This window comes from Rhinolophus sinicus, linkage group LG02 (genome assembly GCF_036562045.2).
Source record: "Rhinolophus sinicus isolate RSC01 linkage group LG02, ASM3656204v1, whole genome shotgun sequence".
In the NCBI taxonomy this organism is placed as follows: Eukaryota; Metazoa; Chordata; class Mammalia; order Chiroptera; family Rhinolophidae; genus Rhinolophus; species Rhinolophus sinicus.
The window spans coordinates 183280145-183294917 of record NC_133752.1 but is presented as its reverse complement, the minus strand read 5'-3'; the positions used below and the strand labels follow the sequence as shown (position 1 = coordinate 183294917).

Genomic DNA, 14773 nt, shown 5'->3' with positions numbered 1-14773 from the left:
CTTGATTTTTCTATTTAACATGTCATAGACATCCCTCCATGTTAATATATATACTGGGGGTGCCAAAATAATGTATACAAATGGACACTTTAGTCAACATTGCTCTCTCGCTCTTTCTTTCTACACACACACACACACACACACACACACACACACACATATCTTTTTAATAGATGAATAATAATTGTTCATGGTATGGATGTGTGCCATATAGTCTTAATTACTTTCCTTTTAATGGGTAGAATGGTTGTTTTCAGTGTTTTCTCACCACAATTAATACTGTAATAAATATAATACACTATACACATAACACTATAACCTTACAGACATTTTAAAATTAGATATATATAGATATATACAGATATTTTTTTATTAATAGGCTAGATTGTTAAAACTGAGCTTTCTGGTATACGTACCTGGTTTAAATCTAAATAGATTTTTGCTAGATTATGTTCCCAAAAGGTTGCCTATTCAACAGGTCAACCAGCAACATATAAGATTACCTGTTTTCTCATACCCTAGATGTTATCATTAAAAAAAAAAAGTTGTGAACTTAATGGGTTAGAAATGATAGCTCATTATCAGGGTTTCCATTTTTCCAAAGGTTAAGCAATATTTCATGTTTTTTGGTGACTTGTAATTTTTTTCTCTGAATTGCTTTATTCAAATACTTTACTTTTTATTAATGATATTAGCTCTGTATGTATTTCAAATATTTTTTCTCTCTTTTGCATTTTGATTTTATGATTTTTTTTGCTATAAAATAATTACATTTTTAAAATTTATTAAAATCTGTCACCTTTTCTTCTATGGCTTCTGGATTTTCTTACTTTAAAAAGTCTCTTCACCCAGTGTTATTCAAATACTCTCAAATTTTTTTCAAATATTTTTAAATCCTTAAATATGTTTATTGTGTGAATTAAGGTGTCTAAATTTTTTTATTCTCCCCCCGACCCCCAGCTTAACAGGGAGTCATGCCAGCACCATTTCACTGTTATTTTACCACTGATTTGAAACGTAACCTAGAGTTTTTGTTACATTCCCATGTAAACTAGAATCTATTTATAGATGCAGTGTTCATTTTTTACTCATCAATGTATTTATTCTTTAGCCAATATCATTCTATTTGCATTAATTAGCTTTACATTAAGTTTTAGTATCTGATAAGGCAAGATCTCCTCTGTGGTCTAATTTTTCAAAATTTTCTTTGCAATTCTCCATTTATGTTCTTCCCTATAAACTTTAAATTAATTTTGCCTGTCCCTGTCACCTTCTTCCATCATAAAAGATACTCTAATCAAAATAGTATAAAGTTGTTATATATCAATTCATGAATGATTGTCATCTGAATATTAATCCTTCTCACCTAGAAATATTGTATGTATCCCAAGTCAGATATCATTTTATAGTTATTAATAAAAGTTTGTAATTTTTCCTATTAAAATTCTATAACATTCACATTAAATTTGTGTCCATGCATTTTATAGTTTTTGTTACAATTTTAAATGGAATTTCTTTCCTCCATTTCCATTTCTTACTGGCTATTAAGAGTATGAAGAAAAGCTATGAAGTTATTTTTATAATTATTTTGTATCCAGCCATTGAAATGATTTTTTAGTTCAAATAGGATTTTTAAGGTCACTTGGATTTATTTACTATACAATTATATAATTACACGCTATGCAAAAATGATAATCTTGTTTTTTTATTTCCAATATTTATTGAATTAATTTTATTTTATTATTACATTAGCTAGAAGCCCAAATATAATGTGATAATAGTGTGGAGAGTAGGTCTTCTTCTCTTGTTCTTGATTTTAATAGAAATGGATCTAGCATTTAAAATTTAATATGACATTTGTTATTAATTTGCAATAAATAGCCTATCATTTTAGGTTGTTTCCTTTTATTTATACTTACTTGTTTATTAATAATGGCTATTGAATTTTATCAATATCATTACTGATTCAATTTATTTGTAATTATGTGTTTTTCTTCTTTGATTTGTTTGTTATAGGATTTTGAAAAATTGCCAAATGTTGGACAATCCTTGCCTTCCTAGCAATAATACTGTTTCATTATGGTGTATTATTTTATTGATAAAATTTTGGATTCATCTGCTAATATTTTATTTTATGAGAGACCAGCTGACTAACCTCCGCAGGCTGGCGGAGATAGTTTTGCATTTATATGTTGGTGAAATTATTCTATAAATTATTGTTTGTGCTATCTTTATCATGTAAGTTATGTTACCATCATAAAATTGATTATAGATACTTGCATTTTTTTCTAATATTTAATATTGTTTGGAAAATGTGTTCTTTGAAGATAGAAACATTTGGTTATAAAACCATCTGGTCTGATCCATTTTTAAATAGTAAATCTTTACAAATGCTTCCAATTTCTTCTTTAAATTGAGATGTTCAGTATTTCTACTTCTTTTCAAATTAACTTAGAAAATTATTTCTTATAGATTTAGTAAGAATATTCAAAATAAAAGCAATAATGTTCTCTGTACCAACCAAAGAATGCAGAAAAAGGTTTTATTTTAATTTGTAGTGTTTGCTATGGTTGTGATTTTTATGCCCCATTTTCAGTTCTAACAAAATTTTTATTTTCTCTCTTTCCTTTAATATGTTTTTGCAGAGTATAGCTACTTTTATTGGTGCTTTGAAAGAACCAGTTTGTAGTTTTATTTTATTTTCTTCTCATAACTTCTTTAGGTCAAATCTGTTGTTGTTTTTCCTTTTCTATGTGGAGGATTTAATTTAGAGTTTATTTTCAGCCTGGGACTATAGCTGTATCGCATAAATTTTTAACTTAACGTACTGGTATTTTTACTAATTTTTGAATAATTTTCAGTTTCGGTTTTAATTTGCTCATTGATTCAGGAGTTATTTAAAAGGCATTTCTTAATTTCTATGAAATTAAGATTTTCTTGTTATTGTTTTCTTTTTTAATTAATTTTCAGTGATGTGAAATTTACATCACATAAAATTAACCATTTTAAAGTGAACAATCCAGTGGCATTTAGTAAATTCAGAGATTGTATAATCACCACTTCTGTCTAATGCCAAAACATTTTCATCACACTAAAAGGAATCCTGGAACCCATTACCTAGTTACTCCTCTGCCCACCCCTAGTGTTTCCTGCCCACCCAATATGTTTCCTGTCTCTGTGGATTTACCTATTCTGGACATTTCATATATATGAAATTATACAATATGTGACCTTTGTGGCTAGAATATTCTGTCTGATATTGATACCGAACTCTTTCTTTCTTACAATAAATAATACTCAACCATAAATAAATAAACTAATTGGGAAAAAAGCATTTTCCACCTAACAGATACATTTTTAGTAAAGTATTATTTTGTGCTTAATTACTTATCAGTTGGTAATATATTTTATGTTCCATTAAATCAATTGTGTAAAAGTATATTTGTACCAGCAACTTAATTCCAGATATACTTTTAACACACTGCAGTCTTGTGGTTATAAAAAAAAATGTTTTTAAAATTTCTATTTATATACCTTTTTAAATTTTTTTTGCTGTGAAAAGCTTTATTGTTTCAATTTGACCCACGGCATGAGAGAGGGCTCCGGGGTGGTTAGAAGGTTGTCTAGTTGTTACAGGGAGAGGGCTCCAGGGTAGTTAGAAGGTTGCCTAGTTGTTGCAGGGAGAGAGGCTCAGGCAGAAGTCCAACACCAGAGGGATGCAGAGGGGCCCCTCAAAAGCCTCTCGGCTCCAAAGGCTCCTAGTTGTGCTTGAGGGTGAGCCTTTCTAAGAGATACTTGCCAAACCCGGCCTGGGGGCCAGCCAGCCTGTGGAGGTTAGTCAGCTGGTCTCTCATTTTCTTGATGAGTTTCACCTTTTCATCCAGGAAGTGGTTCTCCCGGAAGTCACAGAGATGTGGGTCTGTGCAGCAGAACCCAAGGCATGCAGATCCAAAAGGGCCTGGTTCGGGTTCTTTTCCACGACGGTGGCGGCTTCCATGGCATCCTGAGTTTTACCTCACTCATCTTGGGAAGGCTTCTGCAGGTCCTGGAAGAGGGTGCGGCCGCCATACTGGTTTTGTATCTTCAAGAGATGCTGGGCGCCCTCGCCCTTCTCCTCGGCCAACTCGTGGAAGAAGTGGCCCACGCCCTCCAGAGCCACATCGTCGTGGTCGAAGTAGAAGCCCAGAGAAGGTAGATGTAGGAGGCCTGCAGAGGTAGGTTGACCAGGTAGGTGACGGTGGCCTTCACCTTGATGGAATAATTCTGACGAACTTGGGAGCTCATGGTTGCTTGGCAATGAGGAGTTAAGCTCAAAAAATGGTGTTGGCTGGTTTTGGAGGCCAAGGTTAGCTGAGTTGGTTCCAAAGGTTGAGACTGGAAAAGAGGTTGGAGGGTGGTCGGAGGCTGGAAGAAGGGGAGTCCTTGGGTCTGTTCCATCCAAACACTGTGGAAGCAAGAGACAGATCCGGGGGACTGCTGAGAGCACTATTTGTATATCTTTGAGGCAGAGAAATATAAGATGAAAAATTAAAATAAAATAAAAAACATTTAAGGCAAGGAATTACATTAAATGGGACTAGAACCCTGTGAGGCAAGTAGAATAAAAATATTTATTTAGGGAGAAAGGGAATAATGTTCAATTTTAAGAGGATAAAGAGCTTATTTATGTCTTTAATGTATTGTGGTGGGTATCATATCACTATAATATTTTCATTCCATTGGAAATATTTAAAACAGTGAGGTTAGTTTTATTTTTGTTTGTGATGCCAACTTTTACAGAAGGCTGGAAATGACATTCTTTGCAACTATTTAAGTTTATGATAGAAAATGTTAAATATCAGTTTGAAAATGTGTAAAGATTATCCAAAAATTTTTTTTGAAGATGCATTCATCAGCTCAAGCTACCATAACAAAATACCATGAACAGGGTGTCTTAAACAAAATAAATTTATTTCTCACAGTTCTAGATGCTGAAAATCTGAGATCAGACTACCAGACTGGTCAGGTTCTGGTTAAGAGCTATCTTCTTGGTTTGCAGATGGCAGTTTTCTCATTGTGTCATCACCTGGCAGAGAGAGACAGAAAAAGCTCTCTAGTGCCTCTTATAAGGACACTAAACCCATCAGGAGGATCTCAGCCCCATGACCTCTTCTAAATCTAATTACCTTCCAAAGGCCCCATCTCTAAATACTTTCATATTAGAGGGTAGGACTCAACATATGAATTTGGGGGGATACAATTCAGTCCATACCAAAAGGTTTGTGAACAAAATAGTTTAAGGGCCTTGTTTAGATGACCAGTTTCAGAAGAGGACAATGATCAGGAGGAAGGGACCAATGGGTCTAAGTGGTAGTGGACAGACCCTGCCTCTCCCTCTGCTTTCCCTCTCCTCCTTTGCATGGGCCTTGGCGGAAGTGGGGAGACTTTCCCCAAGATTCTGCTCCTGGCTCTCTGCTCTCTGTGTACATTCTCTCCCTTGGTGAGCTAATCCCCTCTCAGATTCTCAGCTATTACTGTGTGAATGACTCCCAGAACCCCTCTCTGACCTTGATCTTGAGTTTCACTTCTAAACCTACCATGTATATTGAATATTAAAAATTTAATCAGTGAAGGACGATAACAATTGCTTAAATTGTTGTTTCCTTCCAGTTTTTTTCTTATGCATATGCTGAGTTTTAACTAAGCTGTGAAAAGCAGAGGTCCAGGATTCAAAAGGAAATTAGTCAAAATACAAAAGAAAGCAAGTTATCGAGTAATTTAAAATTTGAAGTCTGACCCCACATTATCACTTACATTCTTAGATCTACCAGTTCCCCCAGCCATAAATTGCCTCACAGTATGTGAAATAAGAAGGACTAGATGGTGACGGTAGTGAAAGTTTGGTAAATTTATAAAATTTTAGACTAAGTAAATTTTGTCTCTCTCTCTCTCTCTCTCTCTCTCTCTCTCTCTCTCTCTCTCTCTCTCTGTCTCTCTCTGTGAAGTTTGTTCTATGTGCACTTGCAGCTACCAGGACAATGATGTTTCTACCCATAATATTATACATTGATGTTATGAATAATTGATCTTTAAATTTAGCAGTTCAGGGAATGGATGGTGATAAAATTGAAGACATTCCTCTAAATAGTCTATGGAAATCCATTCTATTAAAAAAAAAAAATTTCTTGCACAAAATGTTCCTGGACTCATCATTCTTAAAATGAAAAAGAAAGGAACTCGCCTTCTTGACATTCCTTAATGTGACTTTGAATTTTCTCTCACAGCAAGTACAAGTTCATACTGGAAGCCTTGCAGTCTATCAATAGAACTCTGCTCACCCACCTTATTTTAAAGCTGAAGCATGTTAAGCCCTCTAAGCCTCTCCTCATAAGACATACCCTTCATCTCCCAAATTAGTCCTGGTGCCTTTGCTGGATCTCTTCCAAGACTCAGATGTTCTTTTAAGCTTCATGTCCTATCACACCATGCAGTAGGCTATAAGCAGCGAGAGTTCCTTTGCCTTAAAATCTCCTTTGATCAATGGACCCTAACAATTTCCAGTCTCCATGTCTTCTACTCTGTGCTTATATGTTTATTGGAATACCACAAAATTTTTCCTAATTCTGATGACTGTAGATTACATGTACAATAACTGCATTTTCAGTAAGAAATTAAAGAACGAAACAAAAAGCACAGTGTAACTTAGAGGTACCTGACCTTGACCCACCATTTCCCGTCTGCAGGTCTTTGTTTCTGCCATTTCCTTCAGTTGAAGCAGCTTTACTTTCCCTCATGGTAGCTCCAAAGCTGATCCATTTTGGAAGGATAAACTCAAAGATGACTTCCTCCACAAAGTCTTCTCTCACGTTCCAGCTGGAAATGATCTCTAAGTTCACTGAATACTTTATAATACTCCTTATATAGTAAAAACAGTCTGCCTCCTATTGTCCTTATTTCTGTGTTATATTGTTTAAACTAAAGATTTCAATCTGTGGGCTACATCCAGATTGCAAATTAATTTTGCTTAGCCCACATAATTGTTTCATATAAAAAATATAAAAACCACATGAAATACGAATTTCTGGCTTCTTTTAAAAATACTGGGTCCAGGTAGAAACAATAAGCTGGAGCTCAATAGGGGCCACCCCAGTTTGTTTCTCGGGCCGCTTCAGTCATTTATGTTAACTGCCTAGCCCAGGTGGGCATTTGAATTTGCAATACTTAGTCTACACTGTAGTGTTCTTGAGGCAGGATCTTGTCTTAATCACTTTTACAGCATGCAGCAAGCTCTTAGTAATTTGTGGCTGAAAAAAATAAGTTTGTATGGGTTGAGAGGCGAGTATTTTTTTTTAAGTGACTTTGAGGTTATGTCACTGGGATCTGACCAATTCCTGTGATTCTCCTATTCCATCCTCACATTGTTTGAAGTTATCAATAAGTATCTATTCAGCTTTGACTATGTGTGAAAGCGTGGAGATATGAAACAAACAAGTGTGTCATCCTGCCCCTCCCTATAGGGGACTATATGAGGTAATAAGAAATAAGCACATGAAATAGTTTATGAGTAAGATATCATTGTAATTTCAAGGCAGCAGAGCAAAGTGTTTAACAGATGAGATGCTGGTGTCAGATATAATTGAATTTATATCTTGGCTCTGTACTTAGAATCTTATAATTTGGGTAAATTATTTAACCTTCTGAGCCTCAGTTTCCTCATCTTTTGCTGACCCCTTTTCAAGACTAAGATTAAGACAATAATTATATCTTCCCTATAGAGACATGGGAAGGTTAAATGAGCTAACAACACATGTGAAGTCCTTGGCATAGTGTCTGGACATGTTAAGTGTTCTGCAGATGGAAGAGTTTATTATTGGCAGCTAAATAATCCAGAATCATCTATAGTATATCTAAGAACATCTAATCAGTACACAAAATTTACCAAACCCTATTTCCCATATTGTCTGTATTATGAGCCAGTCTGCTATCCTCTACAAAAAATGACTGCTTACTATTCAGCGTTTACTCCTATGTGTGATTGCTGACTCTGTGTGGGTGTGCTGGACAAGATCAGTTTGTCACCGTGAGTCTTTTCACATTGGACATGTAAAGGCCAGCCCTGGGTCTGCAGCTGCAGCTGCTATTTGCAGCGCCAGGGCCTCTGAGATGGGATTCTGGGGCTCAGATTTATTTTCTTCCCTGTGCCTTTGTTTAAAAGACGCTGGTCCTGCTCAGCTGCCCTGACTGTTGCTGCTGCCCCGTAGTGCCCTCATTTTGCCTCCCTGGTTGAAGGTGTGCTTCACCCACAACTGTCTCCCAGAAAATTCAGGGAAGTCACCACCATCATTTAGTAAACACAGTGTCCTGGGCATCCTCCTAAGCATTTTAGATGTATTATCTCATTTAATTTCTATAAAACGCTATGAGATGGCTACCATTCTTATCCCTCATCTTAAAAGATGAAGAAACTGAGGTACAAGGAGGTTAAATAATTTCCCAAAGTTCACAGTTAGGAAAAGGGTGGAACCAGTATTGGAAAGCAAGTGTTTGCCAGAATCCATGGTCTTAACAATTACACTCTACTTCCTCTATTAAATTTAGGTGAATATCTTTCCTTGGAAAACACTCTTCCAACCCTGAGTTGTTGGTTGCCCTTTTAGCATGACAAAGAGGACCACAAAATTGCTTCCTCCATAGGCTCTGTCCACAGATCTCCGTCCGTAGTGCCACCTGCAACACTACTTTAAAGACTTTGAATCACCTTTGGGTTAAGTGAGGAAAACGCAGGGATCAATGAACATAGTCTGTAGTGGACTTTCAAAATACATATCTATTGATTATGAAGGAAAGATCCACAAGTAAAGTCTTAGTGCTTAATTTTGAGAGATGTATCAATAGAATGATTTCATGAGTTAGGACAAATCAGATAAAGTCATTAAGAATCCTTTAAAACATTCCTGAAACGTATTATCCTTAGTTTCCATCAAGCAAAATAGAGAAACATTTTCATATTTTAGAACTTTGTCAGGTTCAAAGCCGGATGAGTTAAGTGGGAAAAAAACATTTATGTATTTTAAAACGCTGTTACATACAAAAGTCTTTAGATACGAGAAACCTATGCACATATTTTAAGTGCTGAAGAAACATGAAATGAAAGCAAGTGATCAGCGTGGTTCTGAGCTGTGGACACTTGACAATGGCTAGAAAACGGGGTCATGCAAGTTAGAGGACAACCTCCTTCCAAGTTTCAAAACCCAAAACACAGTGACTACAAGAAGGAGCTGAGGTTGCCAGTGGAGTTGGGAGAAGAACTACTAAATATTGGAGCCCTAGGGATCAAATCTGGATCAAACCACCATTAACTGGAATAGAATCTGTCTTGATTGCAAAAGGACAACCTCAGTTCACTACCAGTGTAATCATCTTCATTAAGCAAGTGTGCCTTTTTTTTAAAAAACTGGGAAGATTTAGAACTAAGTGTAGAAAAGTTTCAGAGAATCAAAACTATGGTATTTATATATATATATATATATATATATATATATATATATATATTTCATTTGTTTGTTTGTTTGTTTTTTGTTTTTTTAATTAAAATTGATTGGGGTGACAATGGTTAGCAAAATTGCACAGGTTTCAGGTAAACAATTCTGTAATACATCATCTATCTATCACATTGTGTGTTCACCACCCAGAGTCATATTAATATTTGGCAGTAAAATATTTTAAAAGAAAACCAAATATTTCAAATTTATAAAATTTGGCGTATTAGAGTGATGTGCTATTTAAATACTAGGACAACCAACTTGGAAATATGCTTGGCAATGTTTACAAAAGCTGAAATTGACCCAGCAATTCCACTCCTAGGTATAATATCTAATAGAAATGCATTCTTATGCACTTGATAAGATAAGTAACAGCAGCGTTTGTAATACCAGAAAACTGGAAACAATCCAATTATTCATCAGTATACCACAATGGACAAATTGTGGTATATTCCTACAAGGGAACATTAGGTAGCAATGAGAATAAATGATATGGATGAATCTCACACACCTAATGCTAAAACAAAAGCTGCTAGACACAGAGAGAACACACTATATACTTCCATCTTATGAAGAACAAAATAGGCAAAGCTATCCTATGTGGTTAAAAGCTGTAATATTCTGCTTCTCAATTTAGATGCTGCTTATACCAATATATTGGGTTTGTGAAAATGAATTATATAGCTATATATACTTTTCCATATGCACATTATACTTCAATAACATTTTCTAATTGGAAACAATAAAATAAAGTATTGTAGCTATGCAAAAAATCGACTTGACAGGATATGCTTTGCTTCAAAATAATACAGAATAGCAAGAAACTAATCAAAATGATTAGCCATGAGTTGACAGCTATTAAACCTAGAGGATGGATTAAAATACCTATAGAATGAAGATTCATTAAAATATTCTTATGTTTAAAATTTTTGGTTAGTAAAAAAAAATATTCTTATGTTTAAAATTTTTGGTTAAAAAAAACACAGGAGAAAAAAACTTCTTATCTATCTCATGCTGATTATAACTGGAAAGAGGCTACCTTGAGGAAACAAAAAAATCACCCTTTCCCCCATTCTCCTAATGTGAAAACTTCGGAAAATAAAAGTTTAGTTAAAACCCCTTTATCCAACATGGTAAAATGGTGGGTTAATCAACAAATCTGATAATTTTAAAAAATCATGTGTACTAATATTTTAATGTACATTGAGTCATTGATATTTTGATGTAAGACCAAGGATTTTTCCTTATTAGAGATGCTGATTATATTCTTATTGGTATTACCTAAATGACATCATATGATTTCCATTCTTTGTTTCTCAAATGCAGAGCCAAAACTTAAAATCATTTAAAAATCAAAATGTGCCTAGAATTCTTCTAGCTTTTTACCATTTTCTAAGTCTTTAGTTAGTTGTTTCTCCACACCTAATTTGACTATTTTTTTGCAATTTGAATTTATTTAGGCATTCAGCCTAGTGTTTATAGAAACAACTCCCCACATTCATACTTTATCTGTTTACTTAATATTTAATTAAATTTCAATTACAAGTCTTACTGGCACAAACAGGTTTGGGAATAAACAATACTCTTGATCAGGCTATAACTCAACTGGTAACAGAAGTAAGCCTGTGTGTGTACTTAAGAGTATTTCAGGGTGCTAGGGGCAGCAGTCAGTATGTTTTTTTTTAGAGGGAGTGAAGAGAGGTGGTTAATTTTGCCAGTCAGTTAAGTGGAGGTGGATAAAGAAAGTTAAGATAATAATATCTATTATTTCTTGAGTACTAAGCCTGAGTCAAACACGATGCTGAACATTTTGCATACATTATTCCATTTAATCCTCACATTCTGTATACAGTTTTCCATGTAATTCTTGTAATAGCCCTGAAAATTATCATCAGCACTTCACAGATGAAAAGAACAAGTTTCAGAGACGTTGGGAAGAATGATAAGATGCTATCCCATTTATCTAAACTAGGAGAACTCCCTGTGACCACAGATGCCCTTCATTTGAAAGTTGCACAGCCTCGAATCATCATTAGGGCTCACTAAGGGGGAAGGGCAAATACAGGAGGAAGCCAACTGTTCAGCTTCATCCTTTCTTAGGAATCTGGCTCTGAAAGAAGAAAAAGACATGGGTAAGCACAGCACCATCAATAGTAGCCATAAAGCACCCTCAGCAAGAAAAGTTTACTTTCTTTAAATAATTTCTGTGGGTATCTTTGGTCCTTTTATATGAATCAGATTCTCTTCTCTCCCCAACCGTCTTGGTTATATCATTAGCATAGCCCAGTTAGCCCTTCCTGAGGAAGGGGAAAAAAATCCTTCAAAATCTAACCAGTTACTTGGAAGTTGCTCTGAGAATATGAAATGGAAATTTTCTTCTAGATTTAGACAGATGATTTGCCACCCTGCTGCACATCAGAATCTCCTGGGGACTTTGGAAAAAAAAACAACACAACAACCCATACAGGGCCTTTGATTGCCTTGCCCAAGCCCACATTTAGATTTCATTAGAGTAGGTGGGATGGGGCTCAAGCATCAATATTTTTTTAATTAAAGTTCCCCCAGCTGGTTAAATGTACATCCAGGGTTGTAACTATAGATCTTAACAGTCAGATTTTTAAGGACTGAGTGGCTGTCATTGACTGGTTCAGAGGAAAAATTCCTATAAGCGTAGCTTATTTTATACAATTGAGATATTATTATTTTTTCTTTTTTTAAATCGAAAGATGTTTGACCTATAGCATTGTGTAAATTTACATGTTGATTTGATACAATTATATATTATAACATGATTTCCTTCGTTGCAATAATTAGCACGTCCATCATGTCATGGAATTATTATTTCTTTTTAGTGGTTAAAATAATTAGGACCTAGTCTCTTAGCAAGTTTGGTGTTTATAATGCAGTTTTGTTGTCTATATTCACTACGCATATTCTGTGCATTAACTCTCTAGGGCTTATTTATTATACTACTTGCTGCAAGTTTGTACCATTCACATCTTTCCTATTTCCCCACCTCGTGACCTGTGGTAACCACCGTTTTATTCTCTGTTTTTACAAATTTGGCTTGTTTTAGATTGTACACATAAGTGCCATCAGGCAGTATTTGTCTTTCTCTGTCTAACTTATCTCATGAGAAAGAAGGACATTCTGTCATTTGTGACAACATGGATGGACCTCGAGGACATTATGTTAAGGAGAGGTATTTTTGAAAGGCTGCTCTAACTATTCTTCTAGGACATCATCTCACCCATTACCTTTATAATTACACAAGCCCTGGTCTTTCACTTGTGACTGCTCATCAACACTTCAGCTTCTTTGTCAAGTAGTTAATGCTCTAATAACTGTCACTAAATACACCAAGAAACCTGATATAAAAGGAATCCTGTAGTGAACAGTTTTGTGATTATTTTTAAATAACTTAATACTGAGCTGAGTATAAAGCGTTATATTCTGTTTATAAGTCACTTTTCTTGACCATTTCCTACTAAAGTGATTGTTTACCTTTCCTTTAAAATCTTAAGCTAAGATGGAATTTTAGGGCTATATCAGGCTTAGGCTGGACAAAAAGATCTAAAAGTACAATGTTATAGCTAAAGAAAAACAGTGGGGTTTGCGTAAATATGGAAGCAAATAATTCTATACTTAAGAATTTTTTAAGTTGAAAATTTACCACTTATCCCCCCCCATGTCAATATCATGTTATTCAGGGGTAGGGGGTCAACCTAATGATGTATCCAGCTAACTGAGAACCAAACCAAGATATTTTTGTATTTTACTGGTCCATGTCACCTAATTGTTTATGAAATATTCTATTAGAAAAGACCCTCGCTTTACGTTCTCTCTCTGAGTTTGAAAGGGATAGGGGAGGAGGGGAGAAAGAAAATCTGGATATTCTTTAAGGACTATACTTTTGCAGGCTGTGGTGATGATAAGCAAGCCCTGTATATCATACTATTAAATTGTCCCCAGGGACCCCAATGTGGAATTTTCACAGTGCTACATGGCGTGATTTGCCTAATATAATACTTTGTTATTTTTTTCCTTTTCTACCAAACCCAAAAGCTCATCTTTCTTATCTATTCTGACAAAATCATGTGCTAGAATTGTTCTTTAAGAGAGGCAAGAGCTCTGTCATGACATTTCCATTTTTATAGAAAAAGGCAAATCATGAATTTCCGGTTCTCTCCCATATTTCTCTTGAAGGTTTATTCAAGGTCATACTAAAGTTTTTTTGTTTGTTTTGTTTTAGAAAAAAATTACATTCCCTTTGATCAAAATGTTTTTTTAAGAAAAGTAAAATATTAAACTCATACATTGAACTTTTCTGATATATATTTATAAAAAAAACTGTCACTGACATAAAACAAAATGACATGTCACCACATTTTTAAAAAATCATAGTTTACTGTTCCTTCCTTCCTCCTTGGCCATTTTAAACATGTATATTTATAGGGTTGATGAAATAGATACTTTATATATATTTATCCTATCAACTCTACATACTTAAGGAGATTTATAGGGTCATTTTCCTAAGCGTAATTGACTGAAATCACTCTCAAAATGTGTCCTTAACATCCCTGTAACTCCATGTTCTCCTGTATAAACTGAGTAAATTTGAGCAACACATGAGTCTGATATTTTCTGAGAGAAAAGAGGCAATTCTGCAGATTTAGAAAAAGTTTTCCCCTCCAGCATGTCCCAGTTTCTAAAGACAGAGAAATAGAGACACTGGTTGAGAGGCCCTCCTATGGGGGAAGATTCTTCATCCCAAAATAAACTCTTCCTGCTCAAGTTAGAGCCTCTGGCTTAAAGTCTCAGAGTCCTGGAACCAGAACAATACAAACATGGGATAAGCGGAATGAGACAGGAGCATTTGTACGTGATGTGATCATTGCTTGGTTAGTGCAGGCTCAGTGACATGCTGGGAATGCATTGCAGTCAGAGGGCATTTTAGTCAACATAAAGGAAGACTAGGTGCCATCTACTGGTGAAGAAACTGAAAAGAAGTCACGACTTTTCCATTTTTCCAACAAAACTTAGTGTATTTTCAGACAATGAGGTCGCAGGAGCTGGTTGGGGGATACACAAATCATTATCCTGTGGTCATGATAAGCTGGAAAGGCTGTCTAACCCATTCCCCAGCCTGACTGGCAAACTTAGATTTCCACTTCTAAAATTTGTAAAACTCTATGCACAAGATGGTAAAGATTATGTAAAAGGATGTTTAGCGTTGCATTGTTTGCAATTAC

At 35.0% G+C, this 14773-nt stretch overlaps 1 pseudogene; it reads right to left on the bottom strand.

Moving 5' to 3' along the window:
- Positions 1 to 3758: 3758 nt before the first annotated feature.
- On the bottom strand, positions 3759 to 4284 carry LOC109447602 (ferritin light chain; annotated as a pseudogene).
- Between the last annotated feature and the right edge of the window lie 10489 nt (positions 4285 to 14773).